Source organism: Rousettus aegyptiacus, unplaced genomic scaffold, assembly GCF_014176215.1.
Source record: "Rousettus aegyptiacus isolate mRouAeg1 unplaced genomic scaffold, mRouAeg1.p scaffold_m13_p_12, whole genome shotgun sequence".
Lineage (NCBI taxonomy): Eukaryota > Metazoa > Chordata > Mammalia > Chiroptera > Pteropodidae > Rousettus > Rousettus aegyptiacus.
In genome coordinates this window covers 54983349-55004697 of record NW_023416287.1, presented here as the reverse complement: position 1 = coordinate 55004697, position 21349 = coordinate 54983349, and the positions used below count along the sequence as shown (strand labels likewise).

At 41.2% G+C, this 21349-nt stretch overlaps 1 protein-coding gene across 12 annotated transcripts in view; it reads left to right on the top strand.

The window, feature by feature from the left end:
- Positions 1 to 21349, top strand: part of ADCYAP1 (adenylate cyclase activating polypeptide 1) — a 661277-nt gene that overhangs the window by 62380 nt on the left and 577548 nt on the right. For 9 of the 12 annotated variants that reach the window (XR_004953679.1, XR_004953680.1, XR_004953682.1 and 6 more), the window contains one exon: positions 3599 to 3812. The gene's annotated coding sequence lies outside the window, so the exon portion shown is untranslated. Of the gene's footprint in view, positions 1 to 2632; positions 2721 to 3336; positions 3577 to 3598; positions 5617 to 21349 lie in introns of those variants that run through there. The other 3 variants (XR_004953678.1, XR_001599357.2, XM_016164561.2) reach the window with 3 other exon arrangements.

Genomic DNA, 21349 nt, shown 5'->3' with positions numbered 1-21349 from the left:
AAAATTCCACAGGGCTGCAGCCTTCCTTAGTGTGATCCATTGCCTTCTAAAATATATCTTTAATAAATCTTTTTCTAAATATCATTTAAAAAATGACATAATATTTTACCTTTATTACGTGGGACATATTCTGATATTGTCTATTCTATTCTATTCCATTTTATTACATTCTATTCCTGTTTTGTTTTATCATAAATAAACCTCTTGAGATTAACTAAATTTTACTTCTCACTAATAGGCCAGAGTCCACATTTTTGAAAAACAGTCCTTTAGCTGGATAACTTTCTCTATTCTTTACAAATACTGCGCACAGTGTTATACATTTCTGCATCCCTCTAGAGGATTTTTCAAATTGTGAGGAATAGTGAAGGTGAAATTGGTATTAGAGGACCCTGAAGAAAGTGGCATTCTCTCTCCGAAAGAGGTCAAGACTATAAATCTAGCTTCATCTGGAACTGAGAACTCCAACCTTAGAAGCTGGGTCCCAGCAGGATAATAGCTACCATGGCACAAAGTCCAGTCGTCAATGAATAAAGACTTAAAAGCCTGAGCATCTTGGGGCAAGGGTTCTTTAAGGGCATTCAAGGACGAAAGTAATCTCGGATTTTTAATAGTTTCTCAATCAGAAAAACACCTCTTACTCTTCAGCAGGACATTGAGGAGCTCTCGAGTGGCTTGTGAAGTTAGCCAGGGTGTGTTTGATAACTGGGAAGTGCTGCAATTTTGACTTGTTGGTTGTCATGGTATCCTGGGTGGCTGCGACTAGCAACAAGGATGAAAGTGAGAAATAAAAGTTAGGGAAAAAATACAACAGTTAGGCATAGTATGTCTATTTTGAATTGTCAGGCACCGATTGTTATTTGGTTTTATCTTATTTCTTATTCTGCCTTTTGGGTACAACTGATGGGAAAGGGCTTAATATTAGTAACAGTTAACATTTATCTAGTGTCAGCTCTAACCTAGGTACTTGTTCAGTGCCTTATATAGATAGTCTCATTTAGTCCTTACAGAAACCTAATGAGGTAATTGATCATCTCCCCATTTTACCAATGTGAACATTAAGGTTAGGAAAGCCAAGCAGACTTCCAAAGATTATATAACCAGTAAGTGATGGACATGGGATTGAACTAAGGAAATCTGAATCCAGAGTCTGTGCTGTGAGCCACCACATCACATTCTGATGATTCAGCTTCTCTTCATTGGCACCTGGTGGTCTGTTTCACAGGGAGGGGGCAGAGGTTGTGGTGGGAGGTGCCTGTGTTGTGATGAGCGCTCTCTCATTTTTTCAATATATATGTATCTAGCGTCTTCTCTGTACTTGGCACTGGAGGGTCTATTGTTTGGCTAGTGAAACTTTCACACTCTTGTTCTTCCAGACACTCAATGTTTTTGGAAAGTTGAACATTCTAGATGCTTGTACTCAAGGGCTTGTAACTTAGTACTTTGACGAACTGTTCAGGTGGCTGAGGAAGGTACTGGAGAACGGACATGGCATTCAGGGTAGCCAGGTCTTGGAGAAACATGCCTGGCAGCTAGCAGTGGGAAGTGGTCTGGATGATCTGGCAGAGCATAGGGACAGAAACAGTGGGTGACAAATAATGGAAATACACTGGAACCATGAAGACAATGGGTGAGATCTGGGAAGGCAGAGCAGCCAAAAGTTGAGCCTGGCTTGGCCTGGGATTCCGGGACTAGACTTTAGTTCCCAGGAAGCCTCAAAGGGCAGAAGAGTCCAAGTGATGGAGGAACCGAGCATTATCCCAGCTTCAAACCTCAGCCTGTGAATCTCTAAATTCCCTTTGAATAGTAAAAGAATTATCCAAGAATTAGCTTAAGTTTAGAGATGAGGACTAAGTGGTTAGGTGTGGAAATGAGAACGTCAGAGGTAGTGGGCTGGGTTGTCGGGAAAGGAGACAGAAATGGTTTTCTCCAAATAAGCATTTCTGTTGGGCAAAATCTCCCAGGCGGCGAGGATAAGTGTTAAAAATGAAAATCTTACAAAAGAAAAATCCAAAAGGTTTTGTGTTTCTTTTTGAAAGGAATAACAATGTCCTGGCAGGGTTTATAAGATAGTTAAGTGTGTATGTAAGGAACTGGGAAAGCTATTGGAATTTTTTCCTTAAATGATAGCTGCCAAACCATTTGAAAGTGAGAATAACAATAACTCTGATTTAATAATCTTACCTCTTTTAAGCATATTCAATGAATGCAGAAAATTCAATTATTTTTAAGAGATTTAAAATTGTTTCAACTGATTTGGCTGTTGTATATTTTATTTTGTGGCCTAGGGTGAATGACTATGCAGAAGACCTGGTAATAGATCTTGAAAAGGAAGTAGATGGCTGTAAATTAATGATTACTACTAAGCTCTTTGGCTCACTGTTAGAATTATTTCACTAAGTATTTTCTCCTCCCTCCTGGAGGCCTGCAGGGGGTTGCTCTCTTAGCTAGTTATTTAGAATCCTTGCAGGAGAGATCTTGGGTTAAATGTTTCTATTGTGGTGACAATTCCATTGATAGTACTTTTTGCTTGTTTTGTTTTATTTTATTATTTTATTTTATTTTATTTATCTTATCTTATTTTAACTTTATTTTATTTTATTTTATTATTTTATTTTATTTTTTTCCCAAGGAGATGGCCAAACACAGAGTACCATACTTTTAATTTGTAGAGGAACACTGCCATCTGGATGAAAGGTTACATTTTGAAAGCTCAATAAGTGAGTTTTATTTCCAACTTTGCTCGTGACTCTAAAATACCTGTTCTACATCTGTAATCTCCATCTGTGTCACAGCAGTGTTATGAAAGTGAGTTACAAAATGCAGTATACTTTAAGTTTCTTTTGGAGAAATAGAAAATATAACTATCCATGAAAAGGATAAAGCTTAGTATATGAATGTACATTTTTATGGCACTAGGATATGATAAATAAAAATGAAATCAACAAACTTAAATTGTAATGTTATTGATATAGATTCTCTGGCTAATAAAGTAGTCTTCCTAAAGAAAATTTCAAAAATCAAGGACAAAACAAAAATATATTTATACAAAACATTTAAAAATTCAAAAAAATCTTAGTGTTAACTAAAACTTCAAACCGTGGCAATAATTTATTTTTATTTTTTGTTATAATGTATTTCATGAGAAATTAAAAGGTATTCAATGCATAATATGTTCAGTGATCAAATATGTTTAAAGTATGCTAGATTACACAGCTAGGTTAAATACTGGATTACATAGCTCTCTTTCTGTGCTTCTGTAGTGGTTTATAGTGAAGAGGAATTTTCCAAGCAAATGGCTAACCTCGTAATCAGCTCTTTGTTCTTCTTCTGTAGACATGCTTGCTGCGTAGGCTGAAGAGCAGGGTGACCTCAAGATCAACTGAAGACTCATCCTCCCCTTTGCTTGTTCTGTCTAGATAACAGATGTATCCCCTTTGCTTATTCACAGATAAGCTCTATAAAAGTAAGGTTACCCCCGAGCTCTAGGCCCAGATCTTCAGAGTGCTAGCTCTTTTGAGACTGCCAGTGTAATAAACCCAAGTTCTCCAACTCTCTGAGTGGTGCTTGGTTTCTCACCAGTCTGATTTTTCTGCAGCATTTCTGGAGGCCCCAGAAAGATTCCAACCATGTTGGCCCTTTAAGCCACCGGACCAGTGGCTTGATCAGGCTGGGCCAGAGGGGTTCCGAGATGAAAGAGGAGACACGCCACTTGACAGTATTCTGGGTTCTCTTTTGGATTGGTGCTCCGACTCTTAGGATGGCTGAGACCCGACTAGAATCAAAGGAGGGATGGACCAACTCAGGATAAGGTAAGGCCCCAGGGCTCAGTACCTCAGTCAGGTCCCATCTTTGGATGGAAGAAGAGCTTGATCACCTCCTAAAGTTTTCAGCAAGAAGACACAGGTCAGGGTTTTCCCAACAGGAGAAGATATCAGGGTCTTCCCGGGGGTGGAAGGGGGTGGGAGACAAAGGTCAGGCCTTCCAAAGTGGGGGAAGCAATGTGTTAACCTTTGGTGTGTAAATGAGTGAGTGAATGAGCATTCTGGTTGGTTTGACTTGCTCAGGCACAAATTTGTGGCTCCATGGCTGGGCACCCATAAAGTCTCCTAAAGGCTATGGAGTCTGAGTGGTCTCATCTGCGATTTCATAGTGCATGGCATATGGTCCAAGGTGGCATTGGACTAGTGTCCGATCGTAAGTCACAAAGCTGAGTTTGCTATGCCAAGTGTCACCTAAGCTCTTTTGGGACACGGCCAGATGAGCACCTGAGTGGTCTCTTCTCTGGAGGAGGCACCCACCCATGTTTGTCTTTGTGCCACTGACACAGGGTGGGATACACAGGGAGGGGGGACAATTGATTACTGATGTGGCTTAAGAATTGTCTATCTCCAAATGGCTGCTTTGACATAGGAGCCCTCTATCAAATTATTTTCTTGAAATTTTAAAATCTATTTTCCCCCTCCATTAGGAAGCTCCCTAAGGCAATATGGGTGAAAGTTCTCTTAGGCCAACTGTCTTAAATTGTATGTTGAAAAATTTTAAGAAAGATTTCCCAGGGGATTGCAGGATCAAGCTGACCTCAGAAAACTTTGTGCTCTTCGTGAGCTTGAATGGCCCATGTTCCGGGTAGGATGGCCTTCGGAAGGGACCTTGGACCTCCCCACTGTTAGAGCTGTGTACCAGGTAGTGACAGGGACCCCTGGACATCCAGACCAGTTTCCATACATAGACTCATGGTTGCAAATTGCTGCTATAGTGCCTGCGCCCTTGGGCCTGGGTCTGTACAAGGACAGAGTAAGGTACTTGTGGCCCAACCAACTTGGGGGAAGGACAAGGAAGAGCCAGCAAGAGTCATCTATCAAGGGGACCCTGAGGAAGAACCTATTTTCTCACTGCTGTACATCCCAACAGCTCCATCAGTCCCCACATAGCCAATCTACCCTCAATTACCGGACAGCCATCCACCATCCTTTGCTGCTTCAACAGCCTGAGTGGCCGCTGACCCCGAGCCTACGGTGTCTTTGCTGTACCACACAGTCAGCCCAGCAGCCTGTGGCCCTCCAGATGCCTCTCTGAGAGATGCGAGGCCCTTTTGAGATTTGCCGGGCCGTCCCGTCCTCTACTATCAGCCATGCAGCAAAACTGACCTCCTCAGCTGGAAGCAGCGCTCCCCGTCCTATTCAGAGAAACCCCAGGCAATGATCGACCTGCTTGAGTTCATCTTCCAAACTCATCAGCCTACCTGGGATGACTGTCATCAACTCCTCCTAACTCTTCAACACCGAAGAATGACGCCGAATTCTGTCAGAAGCACAGGAATGGCTCCAAGGACAAGCACCGGACGGTGTACCAGACCCTGTAGCATGAGCCTCAGGGGCTGCACCTGATGCCAGGCCCATTTGGGGCTTCAACATCTCATATGGAAGACAGTCTCCTGACAGGTACTGGCAGGCCATACTGCAGTGGGTGAAAGCTGGGGCAAGAAAGCCAAAAAACATGTCTAAAATGGCAGAAGTACTCCAGAAGCCAAATGAGTCATGCAAACAAGCATAGAGTTCTATGAGAGACTGTGTGAGGTGTTCCGGGTGTATACCCCTTTTGACCCGGAAGCACAAAAAATTTAATGCACAGTCAATGTAGCATTTGTGGCTCAATCTTACACTGATATCTGCTGCAAACTTCGGAAATTAGAGGGCTTTGCTGGGATGAATGCCACCCCGCTGCTGGAGGTCACAAACAAGATGTTTGTGAACCACGACCGGGAAGCCCAAAAGATAGCTGATAAGCGGATGAAACAAAAGGTGTCCCTGCTGGCAGCCGTGTTAGGGAACCCAAGCCCAGAACAACAGACTGCTGCTTCCCTACGGACCAATGCACCTACTGCAAAGAGACCGGCCATTGGTAAAACTAGTGTCCCCACCACGGGAGGACATTTGAAGAGTCAAAGTTCAATCAATCCCATAAAGGAAAATACCATCCTGAGCCAGTTGTCTAAGACCTTATTGGCCTGGCCAGAGCAGAGTCAGACTAGGGATGACCGGGATCCCTGATCCTGGGTCCCTGGGAGCCTATGGTCACAAAAGAAGTAGGGGGCCAATCAATGACCTTTATGGTAGATACTGGGGCTAAACACTCTGTGGCAACGATGCCTGTGGCTCCCCTCACAGACCTAACAACAACTATCATCGGAGACAAGGGGGACTGAGTTGCTTGCTTATTCTGCAAAGCCCGCTCATGTCGGTTAGGGGTCCACCTAGTGATTCATGAGTTCCTGTACCTAACAGAGTGTCCCATCCCTGTTTTGGGTAGAGACTTATAAATGAAGCTCGGAGCACAGATCACCTTTGCCCCTGGGAAACCCACCAGTCTCACTCTGGGGAGCCAACCTGCTCTAATGATGGCTGTGACTGTGCCCAGGGAAGATGGATGGCACCTCTATTCTCCAGAAAGAAAATAAACAAATCCAACCAGCCTGCTAGAAGAGTTCCCTGCTGTCTGTGCACAAAAGGGGCCCCAGGTCTAGCCAAAAATCACGCACCCATTGTGGTAGACCTTAGGCCAGGAGCCGCTCCTGTCACACAAAGGCAATATCCAGTGCCACAGGAAGCTCACTTGGGAATTTGGAACCACAACCAGTGTTTGCGCAATACCAGAATCCTAGCTGAGTGTCAGTCACCCAGGAATACTCCACTCTTACTGGTCAAGTAGCCTGGAGGGAATAACCGCCCCGTCCAGGACCTCAGTGTCATCAACAATGCAGTGGTCACCATCCATCCAGTGGTCCTGAACCTGTACGTCCTCCTGAGTTTCTTACCTGCCCAAGCAAGCTGGTCCACCTGCCCCAATCTCAAAGACACCTTCTTCTGCCTCTGGTTATCACTGGTCAGCCAGCCTTTGCCTTTGAGTGGGAAGACTCATACACCAGGAGAAAGACACAATTGACTTGGACTCGACTGTCACAGGGCTTCAAGAACTCATCTACCCTGTTTGGCAAAGCACTGGCCTCAGATCTTGCTACCTTCCCTGGACAGACTTTGAACTGCACTCTATTCCAATACGTAGATGACCTGTTGCTGGCTAGCCACATCCAAGAAGACTGCTGGAAAGGTACTAGAGCCTTGTTGGCCTACTCTCTACCATGGAATACAAGGTGTCATGAAAGAAGGCTCAAACCTGCAAACAGGTCAGGTACCTTGAATTCATCATCTTAGAAGGACATTGGGCACTTGGACGTAAAATGAAACTGGCCATCTCTTTGATACCTTGGCCAAACACTGAAAAAGGGATCCATGAATTTCTAGGGGCTGCTGGATTCTGTCATATCTGGATACCAGGTTTCTCTGAAATTGTCAAGCTGCTGTATGAGGCCACAGCTGCATCTGGTAAAAATCCCCTGGAACGGGGCTCCAAATAAGGAAGGACCTTCAGAGAAATAAAGAGACTTTTAATCAATGCCCCAGCATTTGGACTACTGGACATGACACAGGACTTTATAACCTCTTCGTACGTGAGAAGAATGCCTTACTGCATTAATGAATAATCAGGGACACAAGTGGCTGACCAACTCCAGGATAACTCATTATCAGGAACTACTTTGTGAAAATCCACATGTCTGCCTCAAGACTGCTACTTTTCTGCCTACTGAGGAGGGATCTCCCAATCATGATTGTGAAGAGGTCATAGATGAAGTCTAATCAAGCCTGTCAGACCTGACTTTTCTTCAGGACCCAGAACTGGTATTGTTCACCGATGGGAGCAGCTTCATCCATGAAGGACAGTGCAAAGCCGGTTATGCAATAACAACTACAGATGAGATAGTCAGAGCTGAAGCTCTGCCACAGGGCTGGTCGGCACAGCGGGCTGAGCTATGGGCACTTGTGTAGGTGCTGTGGCAGGCTGAAGGGAAATGGGCCAATACCTACTCAAGGTATGCCTTTGCTACTTCACATGTACATGGAGCCATTTATAAAGAGGGGGCTATTGATGGTGGGAGGAAAAGAAATCAAGAACAAAGAAGAAACCCTTCAACTGTTTGAGGCAGTCTGGAAGCCTTCTCAAGTGGCAGTCATCTACTGTAAGGGCTGTCAGAGAGGAACCCTGCCAGTATGGAAACTGATTGGCCGACCAAGCAGCTAAGGAGGCTGCCAACCAACCAAGTACCACAATGGGTTCCGAGCCAGTCTCCAAGTTTCTCTTAGCACCACAATTGCCTCTGTCCCCAAAATACGCCAAGGAAGAACAACAATGGGCCTTAAGTGAAAGGGGAATCAAGAGAAAGGAGGGCTGGTGGGAGCTTCCAGATACCCAAGCTACCAACCCTGTGTGCCCAGATCAGTGCTAGATGTGTAACTTGAGCACAATGCCGGCCAAAGGCCAAAATCCAATCCAGGGGGACTATGCGCTTTGAAGACCTAGAAGGGGACTTTACTGAGGTCAAGCCCTGCTGGGGCCACCGATACTTGCTTGTGTTAGTTTGCACATACTCCGGATGGGCTGAAGCTTTTCTTGCACACACCGAATGGGCATTAGAAGTAGTTAGAGCCTTGTAACAACAAATAATACAGGCTGCTCTGTTTAAGAAACCTTTATGATTCTCATGGAAACCCAAAATAAATACTGCAGGGTTATTAAACAAAAATTCAGGTTACTGTCAGGAGAGGCCAAATGACTGTTTAGCAGGAGTAGTCTCACAAAACTGTAGAGGACTTGATCTTCTGATAGCTGAAAAAGGAGGGTTATCCTTATTTTTAGAAGATGAATGTTGTTTTTATGTTAATCAATCTGGTATAGTTAGAGATGCAGCCAAGAGGCTTACAGATAGAGCCTCAAAAAGAATCCATCAACAATTGAACAAGTCATGGAGGTCCTGGTCCAGAATATGGAGTTGGGGGTCCTGGCTTCACCCACTTGCAGGTCCTCTCCTTATGCTCTTCATAGCAATCTTATTTGATCCCTGTATCCTGAACTGTCTTGTCAAATTTGTCTCCTCACTCCTAGAATACTTAAAATTACAATGGTTGTGACATCCAGACAACCCTTATACCAGTCCCTAGGCCAAGAAAATCAAGAGGTTGATGCCCTATAAGAATTTAAAGGGCATCAAAATGGGGAATTGAAGAGGAATTTTCCACAAATGGCTAACCTTGTAATCAGCTCTTTGTTCTGCTTCTGTAGACATGCTTGCTGCATAGGCTGAAGGGCAGGGTGACCTCGAGATCAACTGAAGATTCGCTTTCCCCTTTGCTTGTTCTGTCTAGATAACATATGTATCCCCTTTGCTTGTTTGTAGATAAGTCTTATAAAAGTAAGGTTACCCCTGAGCTCTAGGCCCAGATCTTCAGAGTCCTAGCTCTTCTGAGACTGCCGGTGTAATAAACCTGAGTTCTCCAGCACTCTGAGTGGTGCTTGGTTTCTCACCGGCCTGATTTTTCTGCAGCAGTAGCATTTCCAAACTACTTTGACATGGAACTCAGTTTGAAAAAAGTTATGGGCTAATAACAAATTTAAATAAGGTGATATTTAAAATGACTGCTTAGTTTTCAGTTGTTTGACTGTTCTTGGTAATTAGTAATAGTGAGATAAATTATTTGGCTACTTTTATATACAATTGACACTCAAATAACATGATCTGAGCTAGGCAAGTCCACTTACAAGCGAGTTCCCTTCAACAAATACAGACAGCACTTCTTACCCTCCAGTTTTGCTTCTGCAGATTTAATAAGCCAAGGATCGAAAACAGTATTTTCCATCTGCGGTTGGGAACCTAAGGTTGGGATTGCAAATATACTGTTTTCCATTTTGTGGCTGGTTGAACTGTGGATGGGAAGGGCTGACTGTAGTTGAATATTTTCAGAGTCGAAAATTATATGCAGATGTTACACTGCACAGGGGTTGGTGTTTCTATAGTTCAAGGATCAACTGTACTTGCTAAGTTAAGAGAATTTAACAATAATACATTACTATCCTTTTTGTGGGATTTTAACAGCTTGCCTATTACATTATATATGTAAGGATGCTGAATATATAATACATGATTCTGTTCCTACTCACATGAATATTCTGTATATACACATATGCATATATGAACTGAGTATCTAACAATTCCATTTGAGTTGTTTTCTGGGCCTTTTCCTGTCCATACATGAATTCCTTTTCTATGTGTTTGTAAATTGTACAGAAATGGAAAATAGATGATTTTAGAGGAAGAAACAATAAGTATTATTAATAGGTACCTCATAAGTTAAGCAGGTTTTGTGGATTTTGTAGCTGTGAGGTGTTAAAAGGATCATATTTACTCTTGAAATAAAAAGAAAATCTTGTAAAAAGCCATGATAATGAAGGTTGCTTCAAAAAACAATAATAGATATGTCAAGGAATGTCAAGGTCCTAAAATATTCAGTCAACAAATGTTGTCTGTATTTGGTAAGGGTTATGAAAGTTTTAGCTGGAGAAGAATTGTTTTAGCTTGGGTCTTTGCTAGTTGGAGAAATAGCTACAACATTTAACAGTGACCCCTGAAGGCTAGAGTGCAGAGTGTCACTGGCATAATTTCATTATTGTTTTAACTTATCAGTTAAAGAAAGGGTTCTTTGGCTTTCTCTTTGCTGGAAGCACAGGATACAGCAGCTCTGTGGTAGAGTCCCCAGTTATCTGCTGCTGTTTGAGGTTCTGTCATTTTGCCTTTCCATCATGTCTTCACAGGATACCAGAGACACCACCAAAGTGGTTTCATTTGATGATTACAATTCTCCACACTCTTGGGCCATGTAGTGTTTGTTTCAAAGAGAATAAGAAAATTCTGCCTTCTGAATGAACATTACTTCTTTAATGAGAAAGTGATCATCATTTAAAATCTCCCTTGGGTACAAAACTGGGAAGACATTTTTCTCTGGAGTTTTCTGACATCCACCAGGGAACTACAATGATGTGAAGTGTGGGAGACAATCAGGGATACCACTCAGACATGTCGGAGAGACATTTTCTACCTATTAGTTTTGCACCACTCCTGTCTTTTCATTTCAAGGTATCAGATGATAAATGGTCTGCATAAGAGCCACTGCCACTCACCCTGTTTAGAGCCCTTAGTTAAAATGAATAATGTTATTTTTGGAAAAATTTTGGACTCTTTATCCAAAGGAGATAAATATTAAATTATTTCTCTCAAAACATATGTAGCTATTAAAGCCAAGTATCACATAACCCAGAAAGAATACAAAAGAAAAAGCAATCAAAGTTTTAAACTTAAATGAATTTTATTATTAATTTGGGTCAGATCCTTATAATGATTGCCTTATTTTCAGAGTCTAATAGGCAAGATACATGGGGTCCTTACCTGGGCCCCACTTATAGTCTGGTAACCTTGAAGAAATCTTTGTGCTCTCTGTGATCTGTAAAATAGGGTGAAAAATATCTGTTCAAATTGCATTGCAGAATTCCTATATTGTTAAAAAAAATCAATGAGAAAAATCATATGCACTTGGTATACAGTAAGGGGATAAAACACTGTGAGGTTATATGTTATGTTCTAATACTTTGTGTAGTATGGAAGTCAATTTTGTTTCTGGTGTCTTTGGCAATAGCAATAAGTAGAACACTGAATAAGGAGGATTAATACTTTGAAGATGAGTGTGCAGGCAATTTGGAGCTGTGGCCAAGAACTGAAGTACTTTTGCCGATGAAGGAGGATTTGCACCTGGCAAGAGAGAAGTACAGAGTTGGGGTACAGGGGTGGGGATGGGACATAAGGGTATTTTAAAGACACTCTGACTACTTGCTGGTGGGTAGCACCTTGTTTGAGGTGTGCAGATGGGTGTCAGCGAATAGCAAGTTGATCTTAAGTTGGAAAGTATGCTCTGTGAGAAGCATGAGGAAGAACCCTGATTGGTCTGGTGTAGCTTGCGTGCCCACAGTTTGGACCAATTACCAATCAATTTTCACTAAATGAAGTAATTGATATTACAACATTTCATAAATTGTAAAGACATATGAAAACAAATGCTATTATAATCATAAATGTAATTATTGCTTTCATCATTTTCTCCTTCCCTTCTTTATCTGGTTCACTTCTTATTCTTCAAAATTCAGTATAGTTGTGGCCTTTCCAAGAGACCTCCTTTGACCACTCCCTTGCCCCCACCAGGACAGGTTATATGTCTCTTCTTGGTGTTGTCCCTTGTCCCTTCATTTCCTGTGCTAAATTCACCCCTGACCATGAGCTCTTTGAAAAAAGCTACATCTTTCTTCTAGCACATAATGTGTGCTTAATAAATATTTGTTAATTAAATTATTATTTTATAGATGAAGAAGTAATGAATAAATGCCTATCAAAGCTAGGATGTCACATAGAAGTTATTATTTAAAATAAATCCATGAATAGAATTTGTTGTCTTGTGATTTGTCTCTGCCAGTCTTATGACTATGTATTACTTGTACTGAAGCAAAATTATTTGAAGATAATAACAATAGTTAACTTTTTTCAAATACTTATATGTCAGACACTTTTCTAAAAGCTTTATACGTGTTAACCTAATTTTCATGAAAATGGGTTTTACTATTATTATTCCCATTTTAAAGAAAAAGAAACTGAGGCACAGAGAAATTAAGTAACATAGAGGAATTAAGTCACACAGCTAAAAAATAGATGTCGGGAATGGTTTGCAAATGTAGATAGTCTGGCTCAAGAGCCTGTACTCTGAATTATAGGTTACTAGTTTGTAGGGCTTTTCTTAAATAAATTTTCATCATACTATATGTTCCTACAAACATGCCTTTATGTTGGTATTGAGGGAACAAATTGTCTCTAACCCTTTGGTTCTCTACTCGGTACCAATCGCAATTACTCTCCACACTACCCTGCCACCAGCACCACCACCAACAGTAACAAAAAACTCCCACTGAGCCAGCCCATTAAGTTCAGGATACAGCACTAGGAACAGGGGACACAAAGGGGCCCATGACACATAGACTTCAAACAGATTAAACTCCAGTTAGAAATACTACTTGGAAGAATGATATTATTCCAGATAGTCTGTGCTACGTCCCAAATAAATAATACATACAATACATATTTTGGAATAGTTAAGGCATTTTAAAAAGTGGCCAGAAATCTGGATTTGAAACTCATGAGATGAGACACACCCCTGTAGACTGTAAATTTCTGGGGATGGGGAAATGTCTTAGTCGTCTTGGAGAAACACAGTGCTTGGTGCAGAGAAGGCCCTTGCCTGTGTTGTAAAGTGAATTGGATCCTAGCTTTGTTAACTTACAACCTGGACATGGGTAAGTCAGCCACCCCACCTGTGTCCAGTTTACTCATCTTACCTCCCTGTCTGTGTTACTTCTGCAGGGTAAAGAGATGGCCTGGGGAAAGTTGGTAGCAGAGTTCCCAGGATTCAGGACTGGGTGCCTTCACTGAGTTTCTGTCCAGGATAAATCTAGGCATGCAGGAAGGGGAGATAGCTGCGAGCCGCTTCTCATGGTTTTGCAAAGCTATCCTGTAGGCATTTAGAGAGGAGCACACTAGGGTTTTGCTTTGGAGGCTGAAATACGGTTTAATTGAGTGTGATGTCTCCAGTGGCAAACCTCTCCATGGGAGCCTTGTGGTTGCAGTTGCTGACTCAGCTGGGCATCGGAGGGCACCGGAAATGTAAACTGATGGATGAACCCAGACTCAAACTTAAATTAACCATTGTAAGTTATCTGCCATTTATTTCTTCACACTTCTTCAGAATGAGCAAAGCATTTCACTGAAAAGTTGGCCCACAAAAAATTTCTGATGAATCCCAACTGGTTCATAATTTGTATATACGGCTGAAACCAAGAACATTTTGTGTTCTCATACATTCTGTTCCCCAGGCTCTGCAGATCTGTTTTTCCTTTTTTTTCACATTGTTGAAGCTGTGACACCCACCTTCTTTTACTGCTGAGATCCTATTCTCATAGCCTCCATGGGAGTCTGCAGTCATGATTAATGACAGAAACCAGACTCACCATGTCTTTCACTCTCCTGCCACTCGGTGGAAAGACAGCAGGAAGGAGAAACGCTTTCTCCTTGTGGGCTGGAATCCTTGGGTGACACCACGGACTCAACCTTCTACTACGTTCCATGGTCAGGTTCACAAAGAGGTTGGAGCAGTCTCTCCTGGCATAATCTGGAAATAAAGGAACCCATTAACCCTCTTGTTTCTTTTGAAGCTTACAACCTATTTTCTGACATTTCTGTTCCATGCCTGGCAGATTTGCAAACACTTCTGCTAAATTGTGTCTAAACACTGTGAGTTTTGTCTTCTGGGAAACACCATATAAATACTAGGGCTGTGGAGTCTGAGAGGTGTGGTTTGATTCCCACTTCCACTTGTTAGCAATACCTCTTTGCCTCAGTTTCCTTATATATAAAATGGGGGTAATAATAATATACATATCTGGTAAAACTTTACTAAGAATTATATGATATGTATAAGCATTTAAAGACCTCAATAAAGTGTCTGGCACATGGTAAACATTGGTATTATTACTGGTGACAGTACTGAGACAATATGATTTAGTTAGAAGTTGGAAAATGGATCACGGTGTTTTTGTATCTCCTTCTTGGAGGGTCTAGGCAGACTGATAAAGACGTAGGAGGATCCAAAGTGGTGGCTACTGGAAAGTCACCACTCGGTCTTCTTGTTCCAGCCATTTCCTTTGAACTTTCTTAGTCTATATGTTTGGCCCACCATCTGACCACCACCCTACTTCCATCCTTTTTGAAGGGAGGTACCTGGAATCCTATCGACACAACAGGCTTACCAGAAGGAAGCGGTCAGATGCGGAGAAGTACTGACAACCTCTGGAATACTTCCACAAGCAGCTGCCTCCTTCCTCTTGAAATCCTGAAGTATCAAAAAAATGAAGCATTTTAAGAGTTTGTGGATTGAAGTCTCCTAGAATGGTGGAGATAGACTTCAAGGTCCTAGGGCTGCCCTGTTCGTGGAGTGGTTAGCATGTTTTGCAGGTACACGGTATGATGATGATGGATTAAACTGGAGCTATGTTCAGCCTTACCTGTGTTCACACTTTTCCCATTGTCATGCCTGGATCTAAGTACACATTGGATTGACTTTACCCACCTCCGATGAGTAGGCAGAAGGCTTCTGGGTCTTCTGCTGTTCTAGGATTAATATTGGTCATGAAGACCATGATAGGTTGGCAGACTGTGACACAAATCACAATCATGGGACACCTTTGTAGTTTTTAGCATTTATTAGTTGAAAAGGAATGAAATGATAGGTAATTGAATAAGAGAAATAAGCAACTATTGGAATCATAGTAATCATCCCGAGAAATGGGAACTTCTGTGAGTTTTTTACAGGGGGCGACTGACCATTCTACCATGAAACTTGTATTCCGAATTAGACCAGACTGAAATCTCAGACTTTACAAATTGCCATATTTAGGTATATGACATCATAATGGACCAAGCGCCTCTGTTTTGATTGTGTGGTGGGTTCTTATCTTAGCCTTATCACATTTCTTTATGTTTGATACTTAGAAGTTTTGAGATTAAAAATCACAGTGGGAGAGAAGTTCATAGTAAAGGAGAGCCAGTTGTCCTCTGTCCTTGTGCCCTGGAGAAAATATGAGACCTAAATCTCGAGAATTGGAGAATTCTATGCCAATGTGAAATTGTTTTTGCTATCCCCAGGCCTGAGGTCTCTCTCCTTTCATAAAATTTTTTTATTTAAAAAAAATTTATTTATTTAAATTAGTTTCAAGTATACAGTACTCCCACGCCTGCAGAATATCTAAATCACACACCCCTGCTCCCTGAGAGCCACTTTTTGTATCTTTCCTGCTTACTTGCTCCCCTTCTTTCTCTATCTCTCCAGTCCATTGGTCCTTCCACTCTCTCTCTCCCCATCAATCCCTCTTGTGTTCACATTCTCTTGGTCCAACTTAGACATCATTGTCCATCATGACCACTCCTTTGTTGCAAATACCTTCACATTTCTTTCTCTTTCTGTCTCACCAATCTGACAACACTCCACCTCTGAATAAACCCAACCATTAACCTTCTCCAGCCCACTCCTGAATGGCTTGGCATTGTTGGAGAATATCTCACAACTTGGCAGTTGGCTACACTGTTTCCACAATAACTAAATGTAACTGGTTTCTCCCCACTGCATGGCAAACCTAATACTGCTTTTTCTAGTAAGCTTTATCCTACCTTTTTCAATGACTTTCACACCTTTTCTATTCTCATTAAAACTTCTCACTCTCCTTCAGTCCCAGAAGATGACCTTGCCTCATATTTAAAAGGGAAACTCTCAGATGGAAACTCTCTGATGCTCCTTTTACATGATCTATAGTAGAGCCTACATCTACACTTTCTTTTCACAATTTGTGATGGAGGACAAACTCCTCTTATCCAGAGTCACTTGCTCCAAATGTGGTTTGAAATCTATTCCCTCTAGCTTTTTCCAACTATCTGGATCTATCTGATCAGTGTTAAAATATCCCACAGGGAACAACCACAGTGACAGCGACAACAAAGATGATGATGGCAAGCAACACCAATAACTACCAACTTTCTTTGACCTTAGTCACTCTTCCATTACTATACTTTCACAGCCACAGGCCTTGTCTGCTCATACTCTGTGTATTTGTTTAACTCTGTCTTTTCAACCCTCTTCAGCCTGGCTTCTGTCTTTACAATGCCATTATATCAGGGCTTCCTAAGTTTATTTGCATGCATTAAATCCAAGGGACTAAGTTTACTTTTCATTTTACTTTATTCGCAGCACCATGCAACATTCCTTTATTGAAATGCTTTCTTCTCTTGACCTCCCTGACACCAAGCACTCTTGGTTTCCTAGTATCCCATGCTTCTCCTTCCCAGGTCTCCTTGGCCAAACTTGATATGCTGAGCCCTCTTCTTCCTCTACACTTTCCATGTAGAGGGCAATCTTAGCCACTCCTGTGATTTAATTACTGTTTGTATACTCCTGTGACTTCCCAATTTATAGCTTCAACTCTGACTTCTCTTTTGAGCTCTAGGCATTTATAGGTGACTGCATTCTAGACACATCCACTTTGGTGGTTGCAGACATTTTAAACTTGAATCATCTAAAATTAAATTCTTTATCTTTTTCCACTACTCCTTGCTCTTACTCTGCTTTTCTTCTGGTATACTACATTTAGTGGCCAGTACCACTATCTATTCCCATTTTGTATGCCCAGGCCATAGCTAATTGAATTGTAAGTTTATCAATTCTACTTTATAAAAATATATCAAATCCATATCTACAACCTAGCTTAAGTGATATCATCTCTTGTTAGAGTTACTGCAGTAGCTTCTTAATAGTATCTGCACATCTACTTTTATATTTCTGATTCATTCAGGACATTATGGTTAGAATGATTTTTTAAAAGCAAAGATTTGATCAAGACATTGTTTCTCATTGCATTTGGGATAAACTATAAAGTAAATAAAACAGCAAGCAAGACTGCCCGGTTTGGTTCCTTCCAGCTTTTGCTAGTCCTCCCTTTGCTTGGCTGATATTTCAGCCATCAAGACCTTGTTCTAGCTCTTAGAATGTCTTGAGCTCTCTCCTGCCTCATTCACTTTCCACATCCTGTTCCTTCTGCCTGGAACTCTCTTTCCTGTACTCTTTACCTGAAGAATTCCTACACATACCTCAGGTCTCAGAAATCAGGTCCCTAAGGTTTAAATACTCTCTTGTAGCATTTTGTAGTTTTCCACCATCACATTTATTGCAGTTTTTTTCTTTTTTATCTTTACTTATGTGATTATTATCTGGCTCCCTACTAGACTGTCAGCTCTAAAAAGGCCAAGTCTATTTTGTCTTCCCACTCTGTATCATAGCACCTGGCACACGATATGGGCCCAATAATGTATGCTGAATCAATAAATGATTCATTAAAAACCCTGGACCAACTGGAGGTGATTATGTCAGAATGTGTTCATTTGTTCCTCCCTCTCTCCCTCCCTCCCTTTCTTTCTTCATTCCTTCAACAAACACTTAGTATTTTTAAATCAAAAGGAAGAATTGCTCTCTTCAACTTTCCCCCAACTCTTTTACATCTTAATATTCCTTAATAAGTTTCACCTAGCTCCTCAGGGACCCAGTCCCTGTCAGTGGCCACGTTTGTTATATCTGCCCGGCTCACTGAATATATCAAGTTCTGGGAAAACATTTTCTTCTCTCTCTGTATTGCACTGTTATGTTCCTGAATGCCCTGACTGTTCTTAATTCTGTCACAAATAATATGAATTCATCTGCCAAAAGTGAAGTTAGGTGTGTTCAGGGGGTCACTTGTATCATCTGTGTGTTTTCTTAAGCAAACATTTATTGGACAACAACTATATTCTAGGCTTTCATAGACTTTTTTTCATTTAGTTCTCACAACCTTTTACAGTGGGTTTTACTATTTCTACTTTATGGGTAAGAAAATTCCCACTCTGTATCAGGGAATTTGAGGTTCAGGGAATTAAACTGCTGCAAATCAGAGAGATGAAAACGCTTTCTTTTTGTTCTGATGTGATGCTTGCATTTTTCAAAATCATGAATTCATGTTTAAAAATGACCACAGCCAAATGTTGAATTATGTCTGGTATTTCTTTCAGAGGACTTAAATACACATTTTTATGGATCCTATTTTATAAGAGTAAGATGCTAGTGACCCAAAGATCCTGCAAATGGTCCAGAATTTAGCTGAGCCCTGCACTTGAGCTTTGGGGGGATGTGGGGTTGGGGGGAATGCACTTGATTCACTCTGAACCAAGTCAGGCAGAAATATGGTACCGCCCTTTTAGACAGACATCTGTTCAAATATAAATTTCCTGTTTATTGAGGCTTCTGTTCTATTGAAGTAAAGGTCTCGATACGGCTGAACAAGTCAATCATTATAAACCTTGTTAGTGTGACAGCCCCTTGTGTATTGTTTAACTGGAAATGAAACACAAATACACCAAACCCCTGCAGTATTTGCTTCACGGTGCATAAATCTACCGTGCATCATGTCACTTGAAATTTGATGGCAATTTACCAAATGGCAGAAAGACTTCATCCTCGGAGGGCTATGCAAATGAGTCCAGGCTCTGAACAATAAGGTGAAAGGACACAGCCTGTCCTTTGCTCCCTTCCCCCATATCCTTCCCAGAAAGCGTTCCCTGGGGTAATTTCTTAGTGGCAACTGGTGAATTATCAAATACAAATGACCAGTGTTCATTCAGTTCCACATGCAGATCTGGCTTCGGATGTTCTAAATAGGGTTGAAACATTCTTCCTGCTTTCCACAAGCCAAGCTGTATTATTGCTTGCAGCAAAACCGTCTCAGACTCTTATTAAGCCATCTTAATTGCTTTCCTCAGCTTTCTTTCTCTTTTATTCAAACCTCAGAGGTGAGGGATCATCTGCTCTTAGGCTAAGATAAAGATACTCATCTCACTCCCCACCTCACTTGCCCCCCTCCGCTAATTTATCATGTATCCATGCCATAGAAAAGCCTGCAATTTGGAAAGGTCTAAACGAGTCTGCTAGTTTGCAGCTGGTAATAGTTCTGGACTGAGGTTAAATTATTTTACCACCAGGCATATTTTCTCTCTTTGGGTTTTAAGTGGATAGGACATTTCTCTATCAAGCTCTACTGGGAAGATTTATCCATCTATTGTTAGAATGGAAACCTGAAGTCTCAAGGTACCATCCATTACAGCTGCTAGACTTGAGCCGATTAAATAATTCAAAACAAGCAGCTGGTTGTCAGAATCAGCCTTCTGGGTCATGGCCAAACCTTGTCAGGGCTGCCCCTGAAGGCAGGGCCCAGGTGTAGGGAGGCTGGGACAAGCCAGTGCGAGTCCATTAGCAGTTCATGGGAGGAGCAAGCTGGCTAATGTCTGGAAAGGCTGGGTCCTATAAGAGCATGTAAATGGGCATGCCAAGCTGAGCAAGCAAAGCAGGGGAAGGCTGGAGCATGAAGCAAGGATTAGGAACGGTGGCCAGATAATGGAGGGTCTACTCACCGTAAAGCCATTGTCTAACTCATCAGTTCTTTCGTGAGCATCTAAGAGGAGCTGTAAGCCTCTTGATGGGCTGAACATGTGTGACAATCTCTCCTATGTTCAATGGCTTTCTTAGAAACACTTAATGTACTTTTTTTCCCTTGTCAAATATAACATGTCCTTTATTAATAAATACAGTAGCCTCCTCTTATTTGTGATTTCGCTTTCTGTGGTTTCACTTACGCATGGTCAGCCACGGCACAAAAATATTAAATGGAAAATTCCAGAAATAAACAATTTATAAGTTTTAAATAGCTTGCTGTTCTGAGAAGCATGATGAAATCTTGTGCCATCCCGCCCAGGATATGAATCACCCCTTTGTCCAGCATCTCCATACTGTATATGCTCCCTGTTCATTACTCACTTAATAGTCACCAACTAGGTTATCATATTATCATGGTATCACAGTGCTTGTGTTCAGCTAACCCCTATTTTATTTAATAATGGCCCCAAGATGCAAGAGCAGTGATGCTGGCAATTCAGATAGGCCAAAGAGAAGCTGTAAGTGCTTCCTTTAAGTGAAAAGGTACGTATGTATAAGAAAACACTATATATATATATAGGGTTTGGTACTATGCACGATTTCAGGCATTCACCAGGAGTCTTGAAATGTATCTCCTCTGGATAAGGATGAGGCACAGTAGTCCTTCCTTTCCACCTTGAGGAAAAGAAGAATTTATTGAATTTTATAACATAATTTATTCCTTTTCTCTGAGAAGATATCAGTGTAACTTTTGATGGGATGAAACATGGAAAACCATATTCCATATAATGAATTGGTTATATTTTAAAATACATGTTTGTGATAAGCTCTTGAAATATCTAAGCAATGTATGAAAACATTATTGATTCATTTTAGGTTAGATGTACCTTATGAGTTAAAAGCAGCAGGCTCTATTTCTTGTTGATGAAAGGGGAAAATAGTCTCCCTTTGTAAGGCTAAAGATTTCATCCTGGAGAACATTTTGTTCCTTAGGAAAGCTGTTGATTTCTCAGAAGGAGCAGTTTATTTTCTCATCTCGGGATGAGGAAATTGTTTGAAAAATATTTTATATGATTCAACACTAGGTAAATCTATATGAATTCCAAAGCTGTAGCATTTTATAGGAAAAATACATGCTATGTACACTTATATAATGCCAAGATATTCCATAGACTTAATAATATTTCATTGCTTCTATAGCCAGAGAATGTGTTGTTTCAAGTATAGGCTGGTTTTTATTAAATAGAGTGAAGAGCAAAACTTTCAGCTTTCTGTTTTGGGATGAATCAAGATACCCGAATCAC